The sequence below is a fragment of the Lytechinus variegatus genome, chromosome 1 (assembly GCF_018143015.1).
Source record: "Lytechinus variegatus isolate NC3 chromosome 1, Lvar_3.0, whole genome shotgun sequence".
In the NCBI taxonomy this organism is placed as follows: Eukaryota; Metazoa; Echinodermata; class Echinoidea; order Temnopleuroida; family Toxopneustidae; genus Lytechinus; species Lytechinus variegatus.
Genome location: NC_054740.1, coordinates 48,436,916 through 48,451,730, shown reverse-complemented (window position 1 = coordinate 48,451,730; position 14,815 = coordinate 48,436,916).

The window sequence follows — 14,815 nt, the reverse complement described above, 5'->3', positions numbered from 1 at the left end:
AACAACTTACATTCATATCCAACACGGACTTGTCAGAATATTCACTTAGAAAATCCTAGAACACTATTAGCACATAAAACACTTAGACATCATGGGCCTGACATATGGAATACATTGCCTAGTTCGCTGAAACAGTTAAGATTCATTTCTCCTTTCAAAAAAGGTATTAAATCACTATTGTTGAATAAATATTCACAAAGTTAATAGGCTATTTCTCTATATCTTATGAAACACATGTTTTAAAAAACAGGAAAACAACAACTATAAGAATACAAATAAAGCATACATTATGAGGACCAAGCGCCCCCTCCCCTCCCCGTCATTATGCACCTGCACCCTTACGTTAAGATAATGTAGTAAGAATAATTATCATCGTTTTCTGGGGTTGCCACGCAGTCAAGCTTAGCTTATAGTGGCAACCCCTGCAACCTTCTAATAATCGATGTTTTAATAGAAAATGCATTATTTTTTTTGGTATGTTTTGCTTGTCAGTTATATGTATATTATTATTGTATTTTCTTTGTTAATATGTTCATGAAAAAGTGTTGCAGAAACCAATAAATGAAATGAAATGAAAACTATACTTTTTTTTTAATTTTCGAGTGAACTCACGTCTTTTGAAGATTTATATTTTCGAAGTTTATGCACCATTCTTGTCAAATGAGGGCGCTGCTGACTCTTTTAAGATCGTATAGAGGTGACGTGGCCGAGTGGTCTAAGGCGCCTGGCTATACATGTAAAGTCCGGAGTTCGATCCCCGGCCGCGGCACCTATGACCGTGAGCAAGGCATTTAATCTACAATGCTCTTTTATCCTGCTTTCAAATAAATGGAAATGATATATGCATTATTGGTAACTAGGTGTGCACTTGTAAAAAAAATCTCTGTTATGTTATGCAATAAACACAGAGAATTTTAATACAAACAAGTACAAGGGGCTGTGTACACGAAAAGGGTTTGGTTTTGAGACGGATAATTTGTGTTCCTTTTGTAAAAAAGAAGTTGAGTCTTACCAAAAATCTATTTTTTTTTGTCCTGAAGTTCAACGATTATGAAAAGAGATGAGTAAACTATTTCAACTGAATGAACTTGGCAGTGACAGATTGAAAACAATTTTCATGGGGATATCTGGAAATACTACAAGACTAACTTTAATAAACTGTATTATATACTTAATTAAGTATATCATTTTTAGTTCAAGAAAGCAGGGAATATTGCCAACCGTACAGAAAGTGACACATTTTGGTTAAAGAGTATAGAGATACGGAATATCACTTAAGAAAATGGGAACAAATCAATGAATAACTTTCTTAATACTATGGATATATTGGTCCCTTCATTTTGTTTCTGTTTTGTTTTGCTTATTCGTTCAAGTACAGATAGATGTACCAGAGCAGGATGCATCGTGTGTGGGTTTACCCCCCCGGGGGGGGGGGGCACTTCCATTCACGAGTGGATACCATGCGCGACCATGGGGTCTCGAAAAGCACCCTAAACACATATTTTCCATATTCTGAAAATGCACCCCTAAACAAGTCATGGCGTGTGAAACCCTACCCTTAACAAGTATTGGAAACAAAACTATACTTTTGGAAAGTATTCCCTGAAATGAACCCCTAAACAAGTATTGCGACATTTTATTGTTATGTCACGGGCCTGTCGATCGTCGGTTTTACCTTTACACATCATTAATTTTGGTTTAGTATACGGCCCCACCTGCCACACCACGCAAAATCTCATTGACATTGATATGTATATACATATATATTTGTTTGTTTATTTGTTGTACACATGCAAAGAAACTATTTATATGAATTGTTGATTTGAAAGAGGCATTGATGCATGAAAGAAAATTAATGTTTTTTTTTTTTTTGGGGGGGGGGGGTAATATATTCTTGAAAAGATATACATGCTTTTTATTATAGAGTTGAGGTAGACTCAGTAGTCAGCACTCAGCATTTAGTAATTGGGAGTGCACTGCCTACTTAGATCTGTAAGTGTTTGGATATATATATATATATATATATATATATATATATATATATATATATATATATATATATATATATATATAGTCTTTTGTTATTCGCTTGAAATCCATTCAAAACAGTGAGTTGTCTTGTCAGTCCTGTTAAAAAAACAATTGGCTCTTCTGCTCTTGCAACAATCATAATAAAGTATCAAAAGGTTATGTATTTTATAATCTTGCTCAAATAGTATAGACTCCAAATAGATTTTCAAAAGAAACAGATTGCGTGTAAACGGTGTAAATAAAACAAATAAGATAATATACTAAAGATAAATACGCTGTAAAAATATACTTTATTGCCAATGTCTATATAAATATGAAAACATTGCTCTTAACTTCGCATCATTTTGGACGATAAGTTCTTCTCTCTCTCTCTCTCTCTTTCATACAATACAAGTGAAACATGAATTCCAAGGTCCCATGTATCTTGTATACATCGACTATACACAACAAAAAAGTAAGTCCCCCCTTAAACAAACATCAATAATTTTCGAACCAATGCGAGTTTTTAGTATATTTTTACATGAGCGTGTATGGTAATTTTATGAGCTACCCTCTGAGTTAATGTTGTGGACTTATTTTGCGTCATGCTTCAGTGAGCACCGTCAGAAGGAAAAAAAATCACTTTTTCAAAAGTCACCAGCAAAATATCATGACTTTGATTGCATTTTATTGGAACTAATTCCACATTCTCATCATGAAAAATAGTCAGAAGGCTTGTAAAATGTACTTTCTAAAAGACGTACACCATTTTGGCTAAATTTCACGGTTGAATAAACACAAGTCCATATTTGCTCTAATTTGATTTTTTCCACATTTATATCAGTAAGAATGAAAAAATATGATGACAGTCATTTTGGGGGATCTTCAACAATATTCATCGTTTCACGGTTCAATGAACATTTATTAAAACAAAAAATACGATTTTCAAATATCAAAGGCAAGTATTGTTTCATTTTGGTAACTGAAAATGATCTTTTCTCAACTTTTTCGTTATTTTCACGACCATTTAACATGCTTCAATGATTCAAAGGCGTTTCATTAAACATTCACGCTTGAATGAACATGTGGAATGTGATGCTCTCTTTTTTACGTTATTGGAAAAAATGCAATTCGTAACTATGGATATTTGTCTAAAACCTCCTTGCATAGTTCATTTGATTTGATTTTTTTTATGAAATTCCCGATGTTTAATGCATCAGTGAGCACACAATATTCGAAAATTATGCAAATGAGAAGAGAGTTCAAAGCCTTGGCCCCACTATGTGCCGTGTTGAATGGTAATGTTGGTGTGCGTCCCTTTTGGATGGATAGTGTTACTCTGAAGCCATGTGTGAAGTTTCATGAAATAACTGTTGGCAGAAGTAGCAAAAACCGTCCATGAAACAAACCCTCATTTCATATTTGTGAAAATTTTGACTTCTTCTCTCATAGACTTGTGTATATTACGGGTGCATGTGTTTTAGATCAGTCTTTAGCAATGTCATTTGGCAGTAATGTTTATCAACCTATGGGCAGAATTCTGTGCAAAAATGAAATCGTTATGTTTATCCATGGATGAGTGAGCACGCATCAAAGTGGGAAAATTGGTATTTTCAATGTCACAGACTCATTTTAAAGGGTAATAAAGTGAATATTCAGGGCAAATTCGGTTTCAAATATTTTTGTTTTGTCATCCATCATTTCTATCACCACACACTTTCCGAACTTAAAACATTTTCATGGTTGAGCGAGCACATTCGAAAACTTATATACGGCATAAATGTATTCTTTTCGTAACAATTTCTCATGATCAGTTTAATTTATGGGCAAAGAAGTGGTGGACCCAGAATTTTAAAATGGGGGGGGGGGCTATAATCGGGGGAGCCACCAACATTTTCAAATTTTCACATGATCTAGCAAGTTGTAAAGGATACTAACATAACCTTTATGATGATACGTCACAATTTATCAGAACAAATTCTCATTTGTTCTGATAAATATCAAGAGTATCAGTACAAAATGTAAACAGTGTCAGTATAAAATGTAATTTGAAATTGACAGCAATGTCAAAGAAAATCGATTATTCAATCTGCTGAGATTAAATAATAATACTCTCACTACTGCTGAAGTTATATTTGTTTGCCGTGTACTCAATTCATCGTCCAATTGAAACATAGGACATATATATAACAGTTTATCCTACATAGATTGAATCCTGTAGTGATTGGTTCAGATTGCATCATGTGACCAAATATATTTCAACTATGATGTTGCGTGACGTCAGACCTCGATATATTTTTCGCTATACCAATATTCTGACGTCATTATTTCAGAAAACTTGATATTTAGCTAAACTCTCGGGCGAGATCTCTCCCGGGCAATTAAGTCCGGTGATGCGTCGGCGCAGGCACTAATCTGCGTTCCGCTGAGCGCGGTGGCTCGGGAAAAAGTAGGTAATTCAACGCAAGTAACCGGACTTTGGAAGCTCAGCGCATATATTTTGGTTATAAAATATTAAAAGTAGGATATAAAACAAATATATCAGGCGTATCATTCGAAAGCATAGTGAAAATTATCTATCCTCGGTTGGACTGGCAAAACTACAATATTTATTTGCCAGACCAATCTCAGATAAATAATTTCACTATACTTTCTCAAAGCCTGATATTGTTTATTATACTCCAGTTATTGACATTATATTTTCCAATCCGTTTAAGATTAGTGGCTTAAGTGTTGCAAGCAATATAAAAACAACAGTTAAAATCAGACGCTTCTCATACATTTGTCAAAGTGCAGAGTGCTTCCCTTCATGCAAGAAGAATTCACAACTCTTATTCATTTTTGTTTGTTAGCCTTTAATAAACAAGAGCGACTTTTGTTAGGAATAGAGTTATAGAGTAGGAATAGAGCTCGTGAAGCTCACGAATTACTCAATAAGATATTGACGAATTGCCTACGAGCCCCCTACTAAAACATGTTACAAAACTTTTGTCTCGCCTACATAGTAGAGCTAGACAATAATTGGCGCCACTTTTGGACGATGGGGACGGCGTCAACATTGAAATCTTAACCAAAGTTAAGTTTTTGAAAATTCATAGTTCATGAAACTTGGAAACAAGGGTAATAAAGTATAGCGGAATATCCTGGCTACGTTTGTTGAAGGTAACATGACCAAGGTCAAAGGTAATTCAGGGGCGGATCCAGCCTTCGCCAATAGGGGGGGGGCGGAATTTTTTTCAGCCATATTTTCCCCGATCGGCCGCTCGAAGATGATTTTTTGTTTGTTTCTTTAAAGGGGGTAGTCCTATAATTCACTTCTTAGCTTTACTTTTTAAATCAACATAAATATAGAATATATTAATCTTTATTTTAACATTGTATGTATTTTTTCCTAAAATTTGATCATCCTGAAAAAAAAGATGTGCCTGCAATTATTACTACGAACGCGAAGCGCAAGCATAATTTTTTTATAGACGTTTTGATCGGATCGGAAAGGTGGGCCTACCTGTTAAAGACTGCTTGCAGTTTGCCATGAATATGTTACATGAAGACGTTACGATCAAATAATGCGAGTTTGTTATATAATCAATATTGAGACATACATAACCCGCCGATCAAAATGCAAGCATGGCAGCGCTAGCTGATACAATCAGACCTGAAAAGGATATTTTAAAAACTTTATGGAATACATGAAAATAATAGGTACCTGATAAATAAAAAAATTGCGAGCGCGCAGCGCGAGCGGAAATTGTTAATATTCAGGCCATAAAACTGACATTCTTGCAGGGCACTTTTTAAAAATCAATTTGTAAATCACACAAATTAATGAAAGTTCGATTTCCGAGGAGAATATTTTTTTGTATGTTGACTTCCAAACTTGATATTTAAGCTCCATGTTGAACAAGATATGTGAATCACATAACAGGCAATGCAAACGCGAAGCGCGAGCGAAAATTTTATATAGTGACATAAAATATTTTTTTCCAAGCCTTCCTCTCATCTTATTTTATTCACTCGTCTTCCTCCTCTTCTTTTTTCTCACTTCCTTTCCTTCCTTTTTTCTTTCTCTTTCCCCCTTTTTTTTCTTTTTTTTGCTCCGCCAATAGGGGGATCCGTGCCCCCACCTGGATCCCCTATGTAATTTAGGGTCAATGCAGGCCTGGCCGCATGGGTCAATGAAAATGTTTTGAGAATCAACATCGAAATCTCACCAAAATCTGCTAGCCATGGTACTTGAAAACTTTGTAGTTGGGCGGGATCGCCTTGGCGCCATGGATTGCAGACTGGCGAGTTTCAAATCTCAGAATCAAATTAAAAAAAAAAAATGCTCGTAACTCCGAGAACTTCGAGAATTTCTCGAAAGTCTCTTTGGGACGGAAGGTATGAATGTGGAAATAACACGAATAGTCTTAAGGCCTGAACAAGTTCTTGTAATGTGATCGAGGCGGTCTGACTATACGGTTTATTAATTTCCACTTTCCACATAACTATGGAGCGCAAGTTATCCCGACCTACAACTAGCTACACGGCGGGCCATTGCTTGCTTGCTTGCTATCGGTGTTGAACGTGACGATGTTAACATGTGCTCTGTAACCTATGCAATTATAGGTACATGTATATGGCTTCAAAAGAAGCAACTTGTATAACTTATACCAGTTGCATTCTTTTTAAGCCATACCTATACACAATTTCAGCACCCCCTAGTTCTAACATCAATTTGGCACCCCAAGTTCGAATAGCAATTCGGCGCCCCCTAGTACGAACATCAATTTGGCGCCCTAGTTCGAACATTCAGTCGGCGACCCCCGATGTCGAACATAAATTTTGCGCCCCTACGTCGAACATTGATTCGGCGCACCCCCCCCCCCCCCATGTCAAACATCAATTTGATTAGCGCCCCTAGTTCGAATATCAATTCGGCGCCCCCTAGTTCAAACATCAAAGTGGTGCCCCTAGTTCGAACATCAATTCGGCGCCCCCCCCCCCCGTAGTTCGAGTATCAATTCGACGCCCCTACATGACATGTAGGTCGATCATTAATTCGCCCCCCCCCCCATCCCGTTCGAACATCAATTCGGCCCCCAGTTCGAACATTATTTTGGCATCCCTTAGAACTCAATTTGCGTTCCCTAGTTCGAATTTCATTTCGCCCCCCAATTTGGCACCCCCTTGTTCGAATATCAATTCGGTGCCCCCCTAGTTTAAGTATCAATTTGGCGCCCCTAGTTCGAATATCATTTTGACGCCCCTTCGAACTCAAGTTGGCTACTCTAGTTCGAATATCATTTCGCCCCCCCCCCCCCTATAGCTCGAGTATCAATTTGGCGCACCCCCCTAGTTCGATCAATTCGCCCCCCCCCCCCTCTGTTCGAACATCAATTCGGCCCCCAGTTCGAACATCATTTTGGTATCCCTTCGAACTCAATTTGGCTTCCCTAGTTCGAATATCATTTCGGCCCCCTACAGCTCGAGTATCAATTTGGTGCCCCCCTATAGTTCGAACATCAATATGGCGCCCCCCTAGTTTGAGTATCAGTTTGGCGCCCCTAGCTCGAACATCTATTCGCCCAACCCCTCCTAGTTCGAATATCAATTCGGCGTCCCTACATGTAGGTCGATCATCAATTCGCCCCCCCCCCCTATGTTCGAACATCAATTCGGCCCCCAGTTCGAACATCATTTTGGCATCCCTTCAAACTCAGTTTGGCTTCCCTAGTTTGAATATCATTTCGTCCCCCCATAGCTCGAGTATCATTTTGGAGCCCCCCTAGTTCAAAAATCGATTCGGCGCCCCCCCCCCTAGTTTGAGTATTAGTTTGACGCCCCTAGCTCGAACATCGATTCGCCCCCCCCCCCCCCCCTAGTTCGAGTATCAATTTGGCGCCCCCAGTTCGAACATCATTGTCACATCCCTTCGAACATCATTTCGGCGCCCTCCTAGATCGAATATCACTTCGGCGCCCCTACATGTAGGTCCAACATCATTTTGGTGCCCCTAGTTCGAATCAGTGTTGTAGTGCCATGATGCCTGGCCTTGGCCTTAAGGCTTATTTTTTCAAAGCCTTGGCCTTGAACATTTAAGCCTTGGAATTTCAAGGCTTTTTCAAGGCATTTTGTATTTTGTACTTTCATTTGTATAATTATAATTGTTTCAATTGTTCTGTATATGTAATGACACTAATGATCAAAACTACCAGTCACCAGTAACAGTAGCAGCTGCAGTAAGTGTACGAGCAGTGTCATCAATTGTAATTATTAAATCATCATTATTAAGAATTATCATCATATATGTAACAACAAAAAAACATCAGTGATGAAAAATAACCCTACTAATTGCTAATGTGTTGTAATCATGACTAATGATGATAATGACAATATTAATGATAATGATAATAATGACAGTAATAATGATTATGATCAAGATTATAGTGCTTTGATGACAGGAATAATTCTTACAGATCTGACTGCAATTTTGACAAAAGCTTTCATACTTTAAACATAGCTAACTCTAAAGAACGATTTATAACAAGGTTGATTTCTATTTCATTAGGATTTACCTCGTATTATTTTCGAGAATGCTTTAAGTCTTAATGATATGCTGAAATGATTAGGAAAACTTGAACACAGTCTTCAATTTTGTTATATCCAAATGGGCTATGTTAATGACATGATGGGCCAAAAAATTTGAGGGCCCAAGCATGGCATGTAGAATAAAATTTCTGCCAAAAATGTTGAAAGTGATTGAAGCGAACGAGCGAACAAATTTTGTCACCCTCTTGCTATAAGAAAAGCAATTTTTTGTTATAGAATGTGACAATATGTTTAGAAAATAATATCAAACTTACTCCACCTTTTCCTTTCCTTTATCCCCCTATTCTAAGTTTATTCTTGGTGGTGGAACTTTTTCTTCTCTCTCTCTCATTTTTTTTGGAGGGGGGTTCTAATATATTTTAAACAGACGATGAAAGAGGAATGGGAAGAGAGAGAGGAGAAGGGAGAGAAACATGTAAGGGTTTAGATGAGGTTGGCTGGTTAGGCAGAAAATACTGCAAAATTAGTTAATGATAGGCAGTACATCTTTTCTAAATTGTAAGGAGAAACATATAAGGGCGTAAACAAGATGGGGGTGGCTGGTTAGGCAGAACATACTGCAGAATTAGTTGATAATGATAGGCGGTACATCTTTTCTAAATTGTATACATTTTGTTTTGGTTCTAGTGTCTCAGATTGACAAAACAAAGGAAAAAATGTTTACTTCTTTTATGGTTCGACAGTGAATTTCATTTCTCTTCAGTTTCAAGGAAATACCGTATTTATTTTTGTGTCAATATGGTTTCAAAAAAGAAAATTAATAAAAATAGTAATATATTTAAAACAATTTTTAATGTTATTAATGATTATTAATAATTAAATGTTTCAGGAAATAATAAAGATTCACCCCCCCAAAAAAATTAGGGTATGCACCCCATTTATTCTGAATCCTTTTGAATATATCTTTATTTTGTTCGTATACTTTATTCTGGTTTTTGAGGTAAAATAGGTGTAGTAGATGCAAGAAATGATAGTTTAAATTTAAAAGTGGTTGTAAGCAAAACAAAACTGGCAAGCGTCCTATAATGACACATTTGTAAGTCAGCATTTGAAAATGTAAGCTTGCGCTCTGTGCTCTCTTGCATCCCCCCAAAAAAAAATCACTGTAGGAAAAATGCCTCTTTTTCCAAAGTCGAAAATGCCTTCTTTCTTCAGAATGAATTATGCCCTTTTTCAAAGAGAAATACCTTCTTTAAAAGTAACAATAATACAGGGTTTGAAAATCACAAATTTTGAATCTTGCTTACATCAATTATTGTTTAGTACAGTATACTAATCCTTGTTCATGGTTACAAAAATATACAGAATGGTGTTTTCTGGTTGGAATATCAAAAAATTTTGGCTTGCTTTCTGCACTTGCATCAATTATTGTACGCATTCTATTCCCGTTTACACACAACAATGCTTAGAATGTCCAGTTTTCAGGTTTGAATATCATTTTTTTTTAGCTCGCGCTTTGCGCTCGCATTACTTTGATTGGTGAGTTATGTATCCTATTAAAAATACAGTCCTTAACTGCTTCCTTTTCTGATCTGTATATTATCTCGCTTTATTTCTTTATACACATCTTTTCATGATTACAAAAACAGCTCAGAATATTTAATTTTCATGTCTTATTACACATGTTCAGAATATTGAGCTCGTGGTTCGCACTGGCAACATCACGCAACAGTGATTTAAGGGTCATTAGCCCCATAATTGCCCAAAAATCGAGTTTTACAACTTCAGAATTGATTTTTTTTTCAAACCGCTTGCTCGCTACGCTTTCTCGCTGAGAAGTAAAACCTTAATCAAAATATCTATCTTATCAATTAGAAATCAATTTAAAAGGTTTTGCTCAACTTAATTTATACAAAACACACAACTACTTCAAGAAGTTGATAATCTCATTTTGAAAATACATGTTGGTACCAATATGTTGGCACCAATATGCCCATTTTGGTATATAAGTGCCTTTTTGGCTTTGAACCAACCCACCCAAATAAAAATAGGTTCTGCCACCCCTGTCTCAGGGAGTGAAGAAAAACATACCGGTTGAGAATGCCAGGATCAGATGACCGTAGTAATGATAATTATTGCAATGCATATCGCATTAAAAAATCATGTATTAAATGTACAAAGGTAACTATAGGCCTATTATTATTTTAATATTATGTCTAGATCTATCATGAAATTATTTTTATTATAAATGTACGAGGGTGAAATTCTTTTTTCGCTTAGTCGCTCGCTCACATACATTTTTGCCATGTGTGATGTCTGCCGCCTACATGTAAGCATTGTCAGCTCATTGTTCTGTACATGTATATCGTAAGTTTGAAATGCATTGGCCTTGACCTTGAGGTTTTCAGGCCTTGGCCTTGGGTATATAAGCCTTGGCCTTAGAGGTTTGAGCCTTGACTACAACACTGGTTCGAATATCATTTCGCCCCCCTAGTTCGAACATCAATTTGGCGCCCCTACGTTGAACATCGATTCGGCCCCCAGTTCAAACATCATTTTGACATTCCTTCGAACATCATTTCGGCGCCCTTTTGGTTCGAACATCATTTTCTTCCCCCTCCCTTCTCTTTTTCTTCTCATCCTTCCCCCTCTTCTCTTTTTTTCTTCTTTTCTTTCCCCTCTTCTTTTTTTTTTTTTTTTCGTTCCCCTCTCTTTTTTCTTCTCTTCTTTCCTCCCTCTTCCTCTCTCCTTTTCTTTTCCCTCTTCCTCTTTTTTCTTCCCTCACCCTCCCTTTTTTTCTCTTCTCTCTTTCCTTCTTTCCTCTTTTTCTTCTCATCCTTCCCCCTCTTCCTCTTTCTTTCCCCTCTTCTCTTTTTTCCTCCTTTTCTTTCCACTCTCCTTTTCCTTCTCTTTCTTTCCCCTTTTCCTTCCCCCTCTTCCCTTTTCTTCCCCCTTTCCTCTCTTTTTTTCTCCTCTTCTTCCTTCCCCCTCTTCCTCTCTCTCTCTCCCTCTTCTTTTCCCCTTTCTCTCTCTTCTCTTCTTTCCTCCTTCCTCTCTCTTTTTTCTCCTTTTCCTTTCCCCCTCTCATTTCCTCTTTCCTCCCCCGCCTTTTCCTCTCTCTTTTTTCTTCCCCCTCTTCCTTTATTCTTTTTCTTTTTTTCTTTCCCCTCTTCCCCTCTTTTTTCTCTCACAGGTTTTCATTTCATTTCGCAACAGCGCCGACATGCACACTTTTTTCACGTCGCTATTTTTGGGGAGATAATTAGGCCTACTCGATTTTCACATTCGGTAATCATGGGTTTTAGGAGCATAAATTAACCACCTTCAATGGGCCAGGCGATTGCCATCCCGGGAGGGTGTTACACCCACAAATGTAATAATCGCCCACAAATGTAATAACACTTTACCCATAAATGTAATAATTTCACCCACAAATGTAACAATGCACTTTACCCACAAATGTAATAATTTTTGATCGCCCACAAATGTAATGACTACCCACAAAAGTAATGAAATTTGAAGGGATTTTTGGCGAATCCGTTCTAAACTAAAATCCTATATAGTAATGCGTTCATATAGCACAAAAGTGAAAAGTCTTTTTTCCAGACCCGGTTAATAAAACATTATAGTACAAGTCCAAAGTTTTTTTTCCAGACCCAGTTAATTCAAAAATTATAATATACGTCCAAAGTCTTTTTTCAGACCCAGTTAATTAAAAAATTATAATGCAAGTCCAAAGTCTTTTTTCAGACCCGGTCGTTTCAAAAATTATAATATAAGTCCAAAGTCTCTTTTCAGACCCGGTCGTTTCAAAAATCATAATGTAAGTCCAAAGTCTTTTTTCCAGACCCGGTTGTTTCAGAAATTATAATATATGTCCAAAGTCTTTTTTCCAGACCCGGCTGTTTCAAAAATTATCATATATGCCCAAACTAAGATACGATAATGATATTCTAGTGTAATAAAAATGAGAATCGAGCTTAGTCTTTTCTCCCGACCCAGTTAATCAAAACTGGTAGAAAAGTAACAAAGACCCCAAGTCTCTTATCAAAGTGAAATAACTCAACAGTAAAAAGGCGAATTTTACATCTTCAGATTTAATTTCTTTCCCCCCAAACCGCTTGCTCGCTACGCTCGCAGAAATGAAACGTAAATATATAATTTATCAATCAGTGATCACTTAATTTTTTTTGCTCAATTCAATTACTACAAAACACACAACCTCTTTACACAGATGATAATCTCATGGTGAAAATATACGTTTGCACCAAATTGCCCATATTGGCCCTTTTTGGCTTTGCCCCCCCCCCCCCCCGCCAAGCAAAATATATTCCGCCCCCACTGGTTGAAACACGCATCGTCTTCATGGCTAACTGCAAAAAGTTCTTAAAATGTCCCCTTTAGATCAGGTCAGAGCTTATATATTTAAAATATCTGTTTGCGATCTTGCTCGCAGTTATTATCTAAATTTAGTTACATAGGCATCTCGTTTTGAAGATCACAAACATATTGCCCATCATATTAAAAAATATTTATAGCTCGCGCTCGCATTATTTAAAAAGGGTTTATTATGTTATTACATATTTACTTAATTTCATAAGTATAAAGCTAATTATTGACTGTTAGGACTACCCTTTCAAAGAAACAATCAAAAATCAAATTTAAGCTGCCGATCGAGGAAAATATGGCTGAAAAAAATATCCCCCCCCCCTATTTGACGAAAGTTGGATCCGCCGGGAGGGAGGCAGGGGGCACTTGCACCCAAAAAATGAAATAAAAAAAAACAGGGAAATAATTTTTTTCCAAAATGGGAAAGTTCCTTTTTCAAAAATAAATATGCCGTTTTTCGTGTTTTTTTCGAAATAAAATACTCTTTTAAAGTATACAAGTTACGTTTTCAGGCTGGAATATTGCAAATTTTCAGCTTGCGCTTCGCACTCTCATTCGATTGGTGAAATATGCATCCTAAAGAGGTCACTAAATGCTTTCTTTAACAGGTTCCTTTTCTGGTCAGTATGTTTAAACTGCGTTTTGCGCTCTTGCTAATTTTTTTAGTTAGATGCACATCTATTTAATGACAGCAGAAATCTGCTCGGATTTTTAAAAACTTATTTTCATTTTTTAATTGAAATGCCCTAAAGTTTTAGCTTGTGATTCACGCTCGCAACACCTCGCAATTAGGCCATTTTAAGAATAATTGACCCCCAAAAACGTTTTACAACTTCACCTTTGAATTTGTTTTACCAAGCCGCTCGCTCATTACACTCTCTCCCGAAAAATAAAGCCTAAATATACGTTTTGCCATAATAAGAAATCACTTCAAAAAAGGTTGTTCTCTACTTAATCACTATCAAACACACAATGACTTCAAGCAGATGGTAATCTTAAGGGGAAAATATCACCAAAGTGTCCATTTTGACGTATGAGTTTCATTTTTTGGCTTTACTCCCAAACGAAAATTCGTTCGGCCGTCCTTGCCTTTCCGTCCTCATAAACAATTGAACGGCAACTCAATTACTGTTAAAGGGCATCCTTGTGATATGTTGCGAGCGAATCACGTGCTCAAACTTTTGGAAACTTTATGTAGGTCTAGAATGATGATAATGATATAGATATTATTTACCCAGGGAAACCACTTCAGTTCTGAAAACTGTTCCCCCAGCTATTATTTTTTTTACAAGAATGCTTAGAATGTCCAGTTTTCAGGTTGGAAAATCGGAAAATTTTGGCTTACGTTTCTCGCTCGCATCAAGTATTGTTTATTGAGGAACTCATTCTATTCCTGGTTACAAAAAAGTATAAAATGTCCAGTTTTCAGGTGGAATATCACAAATTTTAAGCTTGCGGTTCGCGCTCTCATTATCTAGTTCGTGAGATATATATTCTATTCATGAGTCACTAAATGCAGTCCTTAAAACATTACTTAGAAGCCTGTTGCATAAAACTTTTTACCTGAGAAAACTCTGGTTAAAACTGAAAACTAAGGTTAGTCTGATTTCCGCCATTGACTTTAGCACAGGGCAAAAACTCCGGTAAAAACAACCTGAGTTTTCTCAGGTAGAAGCTTTATGCAACGGGCCCCAGGTCAGTATATAAACAAATTACAGCTCGCCCTCGAGTTAATTCTTTAGAAAGATACACATCTTTCTTACGATAACAAATAACTGCTCAGAATGTTTAAGTTCACGTCTTGTTACATGAAATGTCTACTAGTTTGAGCTTGCGATTCGCGCTTTCAACATCTCACAAGGATCATTATTATAGTATTATTTTT